We start from the raw sequence: 14,571 nt of genomic DNA on the forward strand, positions 1-14,571 counted from the left end.
TTGTATGCTGGGAAATTCTTTGGACTTGGTATCCATTTTAAATTACATTTGTAGTATCTAACTATAGGTATTATACACAGTGATAGATAGATACATAGATAGATAGATACATAGATAGATAGATAGATAGATAGATAGATAGATAGATAGATAGAAACAGATGATAGATGATAAATAGATGATAGAGATAGAAACAGATAGATGATAGATAAATAGATGCAGATAGATGATTGATAGATGATGATAAATGATAGCTACAGATAGATAAATAGATGATAGATAAATAGATGATAAATACACATAGATACATAGATGATAAATAGATGACAGAGATAAACAGATGATAGATTCAGATAGATCAATATATGATAGATAAGTAGATAATAGATGATAGATAATAGATATATCTACCTATACTTTATAATATAAAAGTCACAACAATGTACAACATCCATGCAGTTAAGCAGCAGAAGCTTTGACTGGGTCCAAGTCTGGCTTGTTCCTCTGAGCTGCTCTTGGACTCTTGGGTGTATGAAACCATTTAGTCCCCAGAGACCTACTGGAAGGAAGAGTCAATGACCACATAGCAGACACTGGGAGAGAGAAGGCTTGAGCATGAGAGCAGCACCAGCCAAGACATAGAGGAAGCTGAGCTGGTAGAGATGGACTTTAGGTCGTGAACCAAACAAGGAAGAGAGGGCCAAAGAGTTGTAACTACAGACATCAGCACCAAACAGTAGTAATGAATCCAGTGACAGGACAGTACCTCAAGCTACATAGATACCTATTGAAGGTATTCTAGCCAGTCTGAGTATGGCAAACAGGACTCTGGCAGGCCTTCTCTTCCATTCCTTCTCCCTTGCTTAAAACAAAACAAAACTAAACTACACAAACAAACAAACAAACAAAACATTAGATTACATCAAAGTCCGTTCCCTTATTCAGCCACTTTTTCCTCCTGAGGCTGACTACCAAGGTCCAGCTATCAAAGCATTGAAGTCCAGCAAAGTACTCAAAGTATTGAGTCCCCTTTTAGCTCATCCAACTAACACTGGTTTCCCAATTTACTTTTATAAACCTTCATTTGCCTGTGGGCTACATCTGTCTCTGCTTTATCCAGTGGCAATCCTTTCTTCCCCCACAGAACAAATACCCTTGCCTCCTCTCCCATGTTCCCTTCCTCTTCTCCCTTTTCCTCTATCTCTTGAATTTGTCTCTTATTCCCTGCCCTTCATCTCTCTGGAGCAAATAAATCTCCTTAGTGCTAAGAACTTGGTCCTGGACACCCTGCATGCACCCTACCAATTTTGAAACAAGGGGAGGGATTTGTAAAACCAGGCAGCCATCTCTGAGAGACGAAAAGTTACAGAAACTGTGAAAAGGTGAGCTAGAGTTTAACTTCCTTGTACAAAGCCACAAGTCCACCTTTTCCTCAGCTACCTCTAATTTTGCTTTGAAGAAATGATGGTCTGGCTCTAGACAATGAAGACTATGGCAAAACATCAGTTGCCATGTATACAGTTAGTCATGTCATGATATTGATCCTGTGAGTGTCTTAGTTCTTACTTAAGAATAAGAGTATGTCTAATTTCCTTGGGGAGAGAAGAAAAAGGAATGGGGAGGGAGGGAGACAGACAGGCAAACAAACAGGCAGGTGGGTAGACAGACAGACAGTATTAGTATCTCCTCTTAGTAACTCCTGCTTGAATTTTTCCCTTTTATCACAGAAATAGGACCAAAGGACCCATGAATTTCCATCTGATGCCACCATGCATATGTAATGGAAGTCATATTTCCTCTCACATCCTCCTGCTAGAAGGAGCTACTGACATTCTTGGCCCTTGCTTCTCTAAGAGCACCACACTCCCTGGGCCTTCTGGCTGGCATTTTTGACAACTGCCTCTCTGTGTATTGGGTATTCCAACTTTGCAGGGTAGCTTAGCTGAAAGCCAAGCCCTAAAATCTACTCGTCCTTTGTCATTCTTGTTTCAGGGAAGAGTAAGTATCCTGTGTGTTTCCTGACAAGGCTCCTTGTACAGCTATTACCAGTGGTAGTGAGGAAAGGAGCTTGAGATGGCTCACAGAGACCACCGTCTGCCTGCCTGTCTTCCAGGATCAGCTAAGTAGGCAGCCTGCTTCTGCAAGAGCTAACTTAATAACCATGGCCGTGAGGGGAGCATTATGTTCCAAGAAGCTACCTCCTACACAGTCTTCTCAGATCCCAGGCATGGAGAAGCAAGGACTTCGACTTCGGAGACTGGCTTCCCTCCTGAGGCAAGAGCCAACTTAGATCAGTCTAGAAACAAAAGGAGCAATGTTAAACCTTGATCACAGGGCCGTAGCTGAGGAGAACAGCAAGCAGGTTCAGGACTCCACTAAGGTCTCCAGACAGCACAAAGGATGCAAGATTATCCTGGTCCACATGTTGGTCTCTTCATCAACAGAGTTTTAAAATCACAAGTGACAAACCCATGCATGGATCTCAAAACACAGCCCCTTTCTATCCATAGCATTTGAGCTGAGACAGGCACCAAACTGGCCTGATGGCCTGAAGTGGAAACTTAAGGGTTCTTTGTATTGGATGGTGTTTTGCTGGGGCAAACATGTGAAGGAGTGTTTTCCTAAAGTGGACATAGGTAATAGACTAAGGCAGACTCTTGAAGGAACCTTTAGCTGAAGCAGACACAGGCAAAAGCGTGTTCTGCTAAAGCAAGCACAGGAAGGGACATGTGATGAAGGATTCTTTGCTAACAACACACATGTATTGGTCTGCCTTACATAGCAGAGTTGAACTGCATTTGTCGGGACTCCATAGGGAGAAATGCAACAAAAACTTCTGGTGGTGTGCTGCAGTTTCTTGCTGCTTCCGTGGGCTCCAGCTGATTTGCAGAATGTTGTCAGCCGAGGCAAGACATGTAGAGGACACGTGATATTTGGAGTGTGTAAATAGGACACAACAGACAGTGACAGAGGCTAAGCTAGGCTTGCCTATAGGGCTAGCTGTGCAACACTTGTGGGTCTCGTTTCTGCTGATCTTCGCTTCTCTGAGAGAGGCACAGCTGAGAACTTCTCCTGGTCCCTCCTCATCCTTTCTGCTGACTGGTGCTGAGGCTGGGGACTGACTGTCTCTGCTAGGTAGTGCCACCACTGCTGATTCATGTTTGCTATGCCGACTCTAGTGAAATGGATTGCTGGTGTATCCATGAAACGTTTGCAAGTAGATCGAGCTGCCACTACTAACGTGTGAACTGAACTGCCAATTTCCAGACAACACAAACAGGAGTTGCTCTAAAGAACCTTTCTAAATAGGTCCACTTCCCTGTATCCTTTCTTTTCCACTACCTCTGGTGGGTGGTGGGCTAAAGAGTAGGTTAAATCATTTAAGAACCATCATTAAAAATAAGTTTTGGAAAAAAGTCCATGTTTGCCACAACACATCATAAGACCTTTAATGTGAGGCTGGATAGATGGCTCCACAGTTAAGAGGTCTAAGAGCACTTGCTCTTCTCAAAGAAGACCCACATTATTGGCTTGAACCCACCAATAATTCCAGTCCCAGGGGGATCTTCTCTTTGGTCTCCTTTGGCATCCACAAGTATGCACATATTCACAAACACATACACACACTTTACCTATAAATATAAGCAATTTTTTAATGCAAGAGTTTAAGAACTACATAAAAAGATATTCAAAGTGGTATATGGGCCCAAAGGTGGTTTTTGAAAAATGTCATTGGATGGAAGCTAGGGAAATCTTCCACTTGTCACTTAAGTGATAAAAGACTTCTATGGCTTGTATGATTACAGATTACAAGCCATTGCCCAAAAGCACACAGAGAAACAGAATCACTCTGGGGGAACAGAAAGGTCTATGAACCAAACTCCTAGCAGCTGAATACTTCACTGTGTTTAATTAAATCACTTTCCTAGTACAAGTTTTTACTGCCCTTATTCTGTAAAGTGATTAAGAATATTATAGTCTAATGTTCTATTTGTAAGCCACCTTTCCCGTGTTCAGAGAACACCTTTGCAGCTGACATGCTTAAACAGTATGTATACTATGTTCCTTGTTTTCTCCTGAACAAAGTAAAGCTTAGCTCATTTGGACTTCATAAAAATTAACTTCTATTCTCTACAAACAACTGTTAAGAAACTAGAACAAAAAGCTACAGGCTGGAAGATTATATTTTAAAACTACATGTCTAACCAAAGGCTATTATTTAGAATAAAGAAAGAAAGGTCAAGAGTGAATATTTTTTAAAAACAAAGAAGGCAAAGGAGAAGCAGGAGCAGGAAGAGACAATGAACAAAAAGCCCATCTAACTAACGGGTGCTACAGAGATGAAACACAGGCTTACGAAAATGTGTTGAATAGCAAGCTGTGGTCAGGAGGGAAGGGAAACCTGAAATGATAACGAGAAACCGGTCTACTCCCATCAGAATGGCTAAAATGAAGAACAGTGGCTTCTCCGAGTGCCCATGAGAGGACACAGAAATGGAGTCACTCCTGTTCTGTCAGTGGGAATATAAAAGGTGCAGCCATTCTGGAAAACTCTGTCTGTTTCTTAGAAAAGTAGATGATGTGAGTTCATGACTCAGTACCTGTACTCTCAGACATGTGTCCCCTGAGAAATAAGAGCAGGGTTTTGCATTCAGACATGAGCATGCTTTACTTGTTAAAAACCCAAAATTAGGAAAAGAAAAAGTCTTTCAATAATGAACAGCTACGCAGGGACATACATGCATCTTATAACACTGAGAAAGAAAGCCAAACCCCAAAATGCTTCATGTATCTGTCAGCCTCGACTTACTACAACAAAGTGCCTGAGACCATTCACTTACAGAGGAAAGGTCTCTTGGACTTCAAAGGTCTCTTGGAAGGCTTGATTACAAGTTTGGACAACCTGGTCGGAGCACCCAGTGGAGTGAGGGGGTCACATTACAAGGTAGAAGGAAGAAAGAGAAGGTGCAAGAAAAAAAGAAGAGACATGAAGATAGATGAAGGAGAAAAGGAGTAGGGAGAATGGGTGAGGGTCATGTGGTTCCCTTTGAGGGCACACCCTAAAAAAACATAAAGACCTCCCACTAGGTATAAGTCTTAAAGCCCCATAGTACCTCCTAATGCCTCTACCCTGGGGATCAAGTTTTACAAATGGACCTTTGAGGTACACTCTTCCAAGCCATAGCACTATTTTCTATTTCCATAATGTTTCTTGAAATAACAAAGGGATAAGGGTAGAGAACAGACTCATGGTTGCCAGGGTTTGGGGGTTGAAAGTCGAGTAGGAAGAAAGTGACTGTTTTTGTTAGAGGACAGTGTAAGGGACCCTGGTGGTGATCCTGCTCTACTGTTTCTGTGGCAGTAGATATAAAGAGCCACACCTGACCATACTCAGAACTCAGGGCACACAGCATATGCTTGCTCCAAGCTAGTGGTACCTGCTGGATGTTGACAGAGCCTATCGATCGATGCAAATTTTGTGCTAGTGATGCTGCTGTTAGACTTCGAGAAAAGTAGAGTGAACAGGATTCAGAATTATGTCCCCACAAGTACGGGACCAACATTTCCTAGAAGAGATTGTTGAGATTTTAGGTAAAGAAAATTAACAATACAAGTTCTGAATGGGAGGGATGGCCTACAGAGTCAGGTCAAAGACAAACAGCAAACTGACAAAAGACCTGTGGTTCCCTCCAGATGATGTGTTATCTTTTCTGATACCTGGGGAGCTCCTGCCTCACATTTAGGACAGACATAGATGAAAGACTGCTCATTGAAAAGGATGAGATGACTTAAACCCCACATGTTCAGATATAGATTTCAGTTATAAGTGGAAACTGAAACCATACCATCATATGCTGTATCCCTTCCTTCCCTCTCCTTGCCCCCCACCCCCTCCCTTCCCATTTCTTTCCCTCTATTCAGTCCTGAGGATAGAACTCAGGGCCATTTGCATGCTGGGCAAGTTTTCCACCACTAAGTTGTATCCCCCACTATCATAACTCTTTTTGTAAGTACTCAAACTGACAATAATCAAAAAGAGCCCCATCCTGGTGGCTATGCAGGGGGAGAGGCAGATGGGTAGAATTCAAAGGGCTTAACTTCATATGGAGAACAGGGAGACATCTCTCAGAATCACAAGCATGCACTTTCTGTCGACTCAGCAGCTCCATTTCTGCCAGTGTATTCTTCATGTAAAGTCATACGCATGCAGAGTGGCACATGGATGAGATTATTTATGGAGGCACTGGATGGAACAGGAAGATCAACAATGTGTGTGCAGATCCTTTGGAGAGTCTTTGAAGAAATAATGCCATAAAAGCGTAAGAAAGCTTTTTAGAAGTGGATATGAACTTATCTCCATGAACAGGGATGAGAAGAGCCAAGGTTAGTATAACATGCATCATCTGCTACTGCTTGGATGATGATGGAAAGATACATGTCCTTTCCCTGCCTGTAATGCTTAAAGTGTAGGCAGAAATGGGGCCACTGAGATGGCTCAGTGGGCATGGGCACTTGCTTAGCAAACCTGGTGATCTGAGTCCATTCCCTGAAACCCATGTCAAGGTGGAAGGAGAGAATACACATGTATATGTGTACAAACACAAACATGAGAACACACAGGTATGTGTGCACAAACACAAATGTGCACGCACGAGCACACACACACACACACACACACACACACACGACAATAGTAAATACATTTTTAAAGAAATGGCTCAGGAGGCAAAGGTGATACCACCTGATAATTCGCGCCTGATACCTGTGTTTGATCCCTAAAGGCTTCATGAAGTTGGAAGGAGAAAACTGATTCCTCAAACTGGCCTCTGATAGTATACCTTGGAGTGTGAGCACACACACACACACACACACACACACACACACACACACACACAGAGCATACACATACACAATAATACTAATTAAATTTTAGAAGAATGTAGAAAATCACTTGGTATGGTTTTGGAGAGAACTTTTGTGATGTGAGTTGAGAGTATCAGGGAGACCATTTTTGTCTATGTACATGGTATATTGATATTTAGATGTTAAGCTCTGCATCTTAATGATACACCCACCAAAAGACAAATGACTAGGCTGAGGGTGTATACTCAGTGTCATGGTGCACAAGGCTCTGGCTTTGATCTTTACCACCACCAAATAAAAATTCAATTAAAAAGTGATATTTTTAAAAGGAGAGACACTAAAATTTAAGAAAAACCCATTCTGTATCCTCAAAATTGAAAGCAAGCTGAGCCATTGTCATTACATGCGATGGGAGTTGGGGTGTGTGTGTGAGATGATCATTAGGGAAGTGCATGGGGACAAGTAGAAGGTGACACAGTCACCCAGTGTCTGGTGGTGGCACCTGCCTCAGTACTATGTTGATAAGAAAACCCAAAGGACATGTTTATGCCCTGACTGATATTTCGTTTTTAATGCGAAGTTATTCCTATATGACCTGATTTCACTAAATGCATTTATGAGATACCTCCTGTTTTTTAACTTACCAATAGAGTGTCCAAGCAGCCTGGGGCAATTCCAAGAAAAGGTGCTTCCAAAGCTCAAGGGTTGCTTTATCCTCTCTGCAAGACAAGCCTAGATCAACTGGTGCCTTTGTAGTTCCTCTGGATGCATCAGATGCTACAAAGCCACAGCCGAACCTCTGCCCTGAATCTGAGCCTTGACCACAGTGTCTAAGCAATGACATCACTAAAGTGAGCAAGGGAGATTGCCAACCAGCATACTGCTGCCTACCCCATCCATTCTCTTGTAAAACATTTTATGCCTCTTGCCCTTTGAAGAGCCTCTTTCCTACACTGTCATGGGAGATCCTGCTATGTTTTCTCCTTCGACTGCAAATGGAGTTCCTAAGGTTACATTACATGGAAGGTTATCACATCCATTTTCAATTTCTCTCTATAAAGCTAGCTGGGTAGACTCCTCTCTGCATCCCCTTCTCATGTGTAAAAATCAGTGGCGCCATTTTATCCTCCACTTATTCTTTGAGCAACTATGCAGTTACTTTGGTATAAGTGGACAGCGGCAATGCTAGCTTGTATTCAAAGAAGGGAGAATAAACTGTGGCCCAGGTGGTTCACAGAAAGTGTCTGTACAGGCGGCAGGTTAAACACACAAATCCTAACTAGAGTTTCAGCTTACTTGCTTAATATATTTAAAAAATGACTCAATTTATTGCAAACTAAGGTTTAGGAAGCTCAGCTTCCAGGATGACAAACTGATGCTTGTCTCCACATATCTCACTATTTTGCATAATTAATTCTTCCCCATAGTACACAAACATCTCCATCTACAACCCCTCCCTCTCTCTTTCTCTCTCTCATTCCCTTCCTGTTCTCATTCTATAAATAGTGTTGATTCAGAAGATGCAGATGATTCTCCAGGAACTAAGAGGAAGATTGCCAGCAGTCATTCTCAGGTGTCCACAGCCCTGCTTTCTAAAGTCTCACTCAAGAGAAAACAGGGAAAGGAGAACTTGAGTCATAGGGAACAATGCAGTGCTGATGCAATGGGTTTTCCCAGTTCAGATGAGACGAGGTGCTGCAGCTTGCACTCCAAAGAGGAGGAAGGAACTGACTAAGACTGGATTCAGCAGTAGAGAAATTTACTGACTCATTTGCCTGAAAACTCCACAGGTGGTCTTGGATGTGGATTTCTCTTTCTTTTTGTAGCAGTTCATCAAAAAAAGGTTGTTTTCCCTAAGTCCGACTCTTCATTCCAATATGCCTTGCAGAAGTTTCAAGGGCTTAGATGGTTCCAACAAGACACTGGCTATATTTGTTCCCAGCAAAAGTTCAAAGTGTCCCTGTAACTGGATTGACTAAGGCTGAATGAGCCAATTGCTACAGCCAAGCTTCGCAAATGCACAACTTGTTAAAATGGGTGGGGTCCGCATTTCCAGAACAGCCTGAAAGACTAGGGACTGTTAGGAAAAGAAAAGTGTTTTGGGGGAGGGGGTGGGGAAGGGAGAACAAAAAAAGCAAACAAACATGTAGTACTGGCTAGTTTTATGTCAACTTGATACAAGCTAATGAATGTCATCAGAGAGGAGAAAGCCTCAAATGTGAAAGTGCCTCCATAAGATCAGGCTGTAGGCAAGCCTGTAGGGCATTTTCATAATTAGTGATGGATGGGCAAGGGCCCAGCCCATTATAGGTGGTGCCATCCCTGGGCTGGTGGACCTGGATTCTACAGCAGGCTGAGCAAGCCATGAGGAGTAAGAAGCACACCTTCATGGCCTCTACATCAGCTCCGTGGTTGAGTTACTGTCCTGACTTCTTTTGATGATGAACCGTGATGTGGAAACATAAGCTGAATAAACCCTTTCCTCCCCGAGTTGCTTGGTTTTGGTCATGATGTTTCATCACAGGAGTAGTAACCCTAAGTAAAACATGTATTGATTGCAGTTGAAGAAGATGAAGCAGAACTGAAGAGAAAGAAAATCTAATTATTGAGGACATTCAACATATATTTCCTTAAAAACATCATATATTATATTTATATTTCTTTCACATATATATGCCTTAACTCAAATGAGGTCTGCAAAGTGCTGACAGGTACTCCCTTGAATGAAGAGATTTGATTGATTGGCAATTAGCCTCTCAATTATATGTACTTTATTTTTTTCAAATAGGTACCTTAAAGGAGGCTGCTCTTTGAAGAAAACCATACTCAACCACCCACTCATGAAATACAGCTCATTTTTATGTTTTGAAACCAGGAGATCACTGGGGTAAGAACGGGCAATGCCTAGTAATTAAGGACTTGAAAGATCACTCAAAGTGACCAGCTTACATGTGTTTCTTCATAGAATTGAGAGAATGAGGGAGGATGGAAGGCCATGCTGGAAGAGTCTGGTGAAGGACAGTGGATGAGGACAGAGGGTCTAGATGTCTACCAGATAACACTTGATAGTTTCTTAGCATGGCTGCCATCTTTAACAATGGAAACACAATCTCAATGATTGTTCTCGAGCCAATTCTCTTATGCAGAGATTGAAAAAAAAACAAACAAACAAAAGGCGGGGGAGGGAAGGAGAGAGAGACAGAGAGAGACATGGAGGTGATTGATTCTTCCTGATATGGTGAAACCCCAGGAATATTATAAATAGAGATGGTAAGGAAGGACACACCTGATTGTCCTTCTGCTTGCCCAAAGCAGTGATAGCTAATCAATCCATGTTTATTTACTCTTCTGCTAAGCTTAGAAATGAATTGACAATCTTTCTTAACAAACTGCCCCCTGGGAGCCGTAGTCATTGATCAGACCTGAAAGTTAGGATAAAACCATCTTGACATAACACATCTCAGCTGACTCTTTCTCATGTTCATTTCCTGGAATGTTTTCTCCTAAGAACAAATTTGATGGCTGAACTAAATGTCCTCTATAAACCTTTCTTTTGAGGTAATTGTCTTTCTTCCTGGCTCTTAGGTGTCTCTCGTGAAATTGTTTATCCCAAGGACTAAAAGTTGTTTCCTTTATATGTTTGATTACATTTATTCATTGTGTGTTCGTGTGTGTGAGTGTGTGTGTGTGTGTGTGTGTGTGTGTGTGTGTGTGTGAGTGTGTGTGTGAGTGTGTACATGCATGCATGTGTTCAGTGCTATGGTATATGGGTCAATATCTGAGGAAAACGTGCAGTAGTCCATTCTCTTCTACCATGAGGGTCCCTGGGATTAAACTCAGCCCTCAGGCTTGGCAGCAGGTACTATTACCCATCCCATCAGCCTCTCAAGGATTATTCTTGAGCATACCCATCTATTCTCTAGACTCTCCTTATGTCGAGTCTACGTGGAACTTCCAATGATGACTTAATTTGAACTTCTTCTCAGTATCTACCTCATTCTCTTTTGATGGGAAGGTCCTTGCTCCTGACCTCTATAAAAGAATAGGTGCACAGCATTTCCTTCAGAAGACCTTCCTCATATTAAATAAGTGCGTCCAACTTTGCATGCTGTGCAAAGCTTACTCTATTTAATGTGTTCTTATCATTTCTCAGCATGGAGTCAGTGTTCCACCTGCATCAACATTTGCTAATGTGTGGGTGGGTGGGGTGTCCTTATTAAAAAATGCCATTTCCAGCCCTTTCTCTGGAACCATGAATCAGAATTTCTCATCTGATTTTTTAATTGATTTCCCAAGGTAATTTCATGAATCTATTCAAGTTTGAAAATATCTGCTCTAAAAGAAAAGTTAGAAGGAAATTGTGGCGAATCTATCTATACAGGAGTCTTAAAAGATTTTAACAATGGTGTTCTCCCAAGCTCTATTGATTTTGGGGGAAGGAAATGCAGCTGTGTTCTTTCTTAAGCCATCTCTGACTCCTGTTTTGTTGTTCTTTTCTTCAGAAAGTCAGGAGATTACATGGGAAGAGTGAGAGGCAGGTCCAAGGAAAGTTCCATGCCAGACAACAGCCCAACATGGCCACTGAGCCATCACTAAAAACAATACAAGGCCAGAGAATGGAACCCAGAAAGGAACATGTGTGAATTGGAAGGAACAACTTGTTGACCTGCTCGAGAAGAAAACATCTAAGAAGCTCATCTGAATATTAGCAAAAACAACAGTAAAGCTCCAGGGCCTTCTATAAAAAGTAGATGTGTGAATTATGTAACTTTGTCCTTTCTACATGGAATGTCTAAGATTCCGGCCAAAATTCAATTATCCCGAAGTGAACATTGGGTCCCTAGTGCCTATGGCATGGCCTTCCTTGACTGCTTAACTACTGGTATAGCCAAGTGTTCTTCTGAGTTAATAGATCAACTAATACACATCAGTTTAAAGAGAGAGCAACATTTTGACCCTCTCAGGAACTGGACTATGTCTGGTCCTGTCAAAGCCGTCTGACCTCTTGCTTTTACATTGTCAGTCTTGATCATTTTTTCTACTTGGTCTGAATGCCCTTCCATCAAACCTTAGCCAGGACTTTAGAGACCAGAGCATTGATGCATTAAAAATAGAAAAAGAACCAATTAAGCCCCTACACTCTAAATCAGAGCTATTTGCATCTGTGAGGGAACTCTGACAAGCGTGACAAGCAGCCAGAGCTAATGAAAGTCTCAGCTCTCCCAGAAGTCACATCAGGTCATTTGCTGACACCTCTCGATACTAGCTGGGGCCTTTGAACTGAGTCTAGAGCCAGGTAGGGGCCCTTGCCCAGTTCCTTTCACATTCCAAAGATATATCTCTTGTCTTCAATATATTCAAGCAAAAAGACAGCTAATATACTAGCTTTTTCTTCTTTTACTCAAAGGGCCTACACTATGCAACACAAATTCTTCATTGAAGACTTAGCTCTAGAACTTTTCATGCTAATGGAAAAACCATATGTTATAGTTCCCTCCCACTATATGATGGTGTCTCTTCTGCTACTCAAGTCTGTGAGAATCAGGGCCAGATTCAACTTTTTTTAGAAAATGTAACGCTTTCTCCTAGAAATTTTCATTGCAGTACACTTACTGGATGAATTCCCCTAAATAATTATTTTTATAAAATATTAGTAGATGAGAGACAGTCTTTGTTTTCTCAGTGCTCCTAACACTATCTAAAATGAAGATGGAAATAAAATGAAATGAACAAATGCACAGCAATCCTTTTTACCATTGTGTTCTGTTTCAGAATTTAACAGGCTTCTGATTCAAAATGGCAGCAGTCTGAGCTGAGCCTATACTTTCACTTCAAATTTTCCCAGAATTACCTGAATCTCAATCTCTCTCTCTCTCTCTCTCTCTCTCTCACACACACACACACACACACACACACACACACACACACATACATACACACACACACACACACACACACACACTCACTCACAAAACACATGTATGTACATATATAGTCACAGGTACATGCGCAAGGTCATGAGAGGTGGATAGGTACCACTAATAACTCTTAAATTCTGGAGTACGTCTGATTTTACCTAATGGACAAAGATGAAGTAGAATACATAACAGTCAGAGCACCAAAGCCAAGCTTGGGACTTTTCAAAGATGAAAGGGGGGGGTCAAGTTAAAGCTTTTAAATGGAAGAACAGACTCAGCGTTCATCTTAAAGCTTTTTTATAGGACTACGTTTTATCCCTACCAAGGCTCAATAGAGTTTATGACACTATTTTATCCTGGAGAAATTAGCTTGAAAAGTCTCCATGATGAAAGTTGTCTTTCTGCTGCAATGAAAAATATGAAATGAGTAATCATTGCTTTGGAAATTATCACTCTAAAAGGTAATGCCGATGATGATGGTTTATTATCACTCATGCCTTTCTGTGGGTTGACTGAGTTCAGATGAATGATCTCTCTATCAGGTGCATGCAGAGAGATGAGATGAGGTTGGCAGGGTCAGCCGAAGGCTTCCTCATCCATGTGCCTGGGAGCAAGCCATTCACATATATAGGAAAATTTTCACCTCTGTACAACTCCCTGAGGCTTCTTGGGCTTCCTCACACTATGTTGGTCTCTGGATACTTGAATGATTTACATGTCAAATAGATCTTCCATAGTTAAGTGTTCTAAGAGACAGGAAGGGAAAGTTGACTCAGGCCAGAACTGATAGAATTACTTCAATTGTACTCTGAGCTAATATGCTTACAGACCCTCCCTAACTCAAGGAAGGAGGCACCAAAAGCTGCTCTTCAGTGAGAAAAACCAACAAATGGTTATTATAGAGTGATTTATACTTAGGAAGCTTCTAAAAAGGAATTCAAAGAAAGAAAGATAAATACCAAAGGTGAGGCTCACAGGACTCCCTTCCCCAAAATAATCTTGGCACTGGCAGTTATGGGGATCCTTAACCTTTTCCTTGTTCCTGCTCTTCAAACATTCCAGGGCACATCTGTCAAATCTGCTGACTGTGGTCTCTTCTAGTCTTTCTTTTTAAGAGAAGCATGGACAATGGCTGGGAAGATAAACATCAGCTACCTATCTGTGTCATTAAATTAAAAGAAGGACTTGCTAACAAAGATTGAAAGCATAAAAATTTAAGCATAAAGTACCAGGAAAAAGAAATTGAATGATCAGTGGAAACTCACTAATCTCAGAAGAAAAGAAAAAATGTAATCTGTAGGAAGAAGATTAGGACTATTTAAAAATATTTCTGCTGATTGGCTCAAAAATATATTGTAACAACACATTAGGATTAATGCCTTTTGAAAAGAATATTTTAAACTTGACCAAAGTTTGGTAGGAAGGAATTTGGAGGTTAAGTGTGTATGGAATGAAGATTTTTACAAGATTGAGAAACAAACTGAACAAGTCAAGAATCTCAGAACTTGGAGCAAAAGGGAAAGTGAAGTGTACAAATGAAAAATGGGGAGATGTGTGGCAAATCTCAGAGACCAAGGAATAATCCTAAAAGACTTTCTGTCAGAAACAGAGGAATCAAAAAAAATTGTAAATGGCTGGAAAAATGAAACATAACAACAACCTCCTGGAGCTGAGGGCAGACTCCTAAGAGAGGGGAATGCTGAGAATAACGTAGCTTAACCTACAGGATAAAATGAATGTCCTCAAAGCTTCTAGATACCCAAAGAGGAAGTAACTCATAGAAAGACAA

At 41.3% G+C, this 14,571-nt stretch overlaps 1 long non-coding RNA gene across 1 annotated transcript; it reads left to right on the top strand.

The window, feature by feature from the left end:
- The first annotated feature begins 3,398 nt into the window (after nucleotides 1-3,398).
- On the top strand, nucleotides 3,399-12,762 carry Gm40028. The gene is made up of 3 exons (XR_879950.3): nucleotides 3,399-6,384; nucleotides 9,653-9,751; nucleotides 11,367-12,762. It is a non-coding gene; the product is annotated as a predicted gene, 40028 (long non-coding RNA).
- Nucleotides 12,763-14,571: the final 1,809 nt, after the last annotated feature.

The sequence above is a fragment of the Mus musculus genome, chromosome 11 (assembly GCF_000001635.26).
Source record: "Mus musculus strain C57BL/6J chromosome 11, GRCm38.p6 C57BL/6J".
NCBI classification, from domain to species: Eukaryota; Metazoa; Chordata; class Mammalia; order Rodentia; family Muridae; genus Mus; species Mus musculus.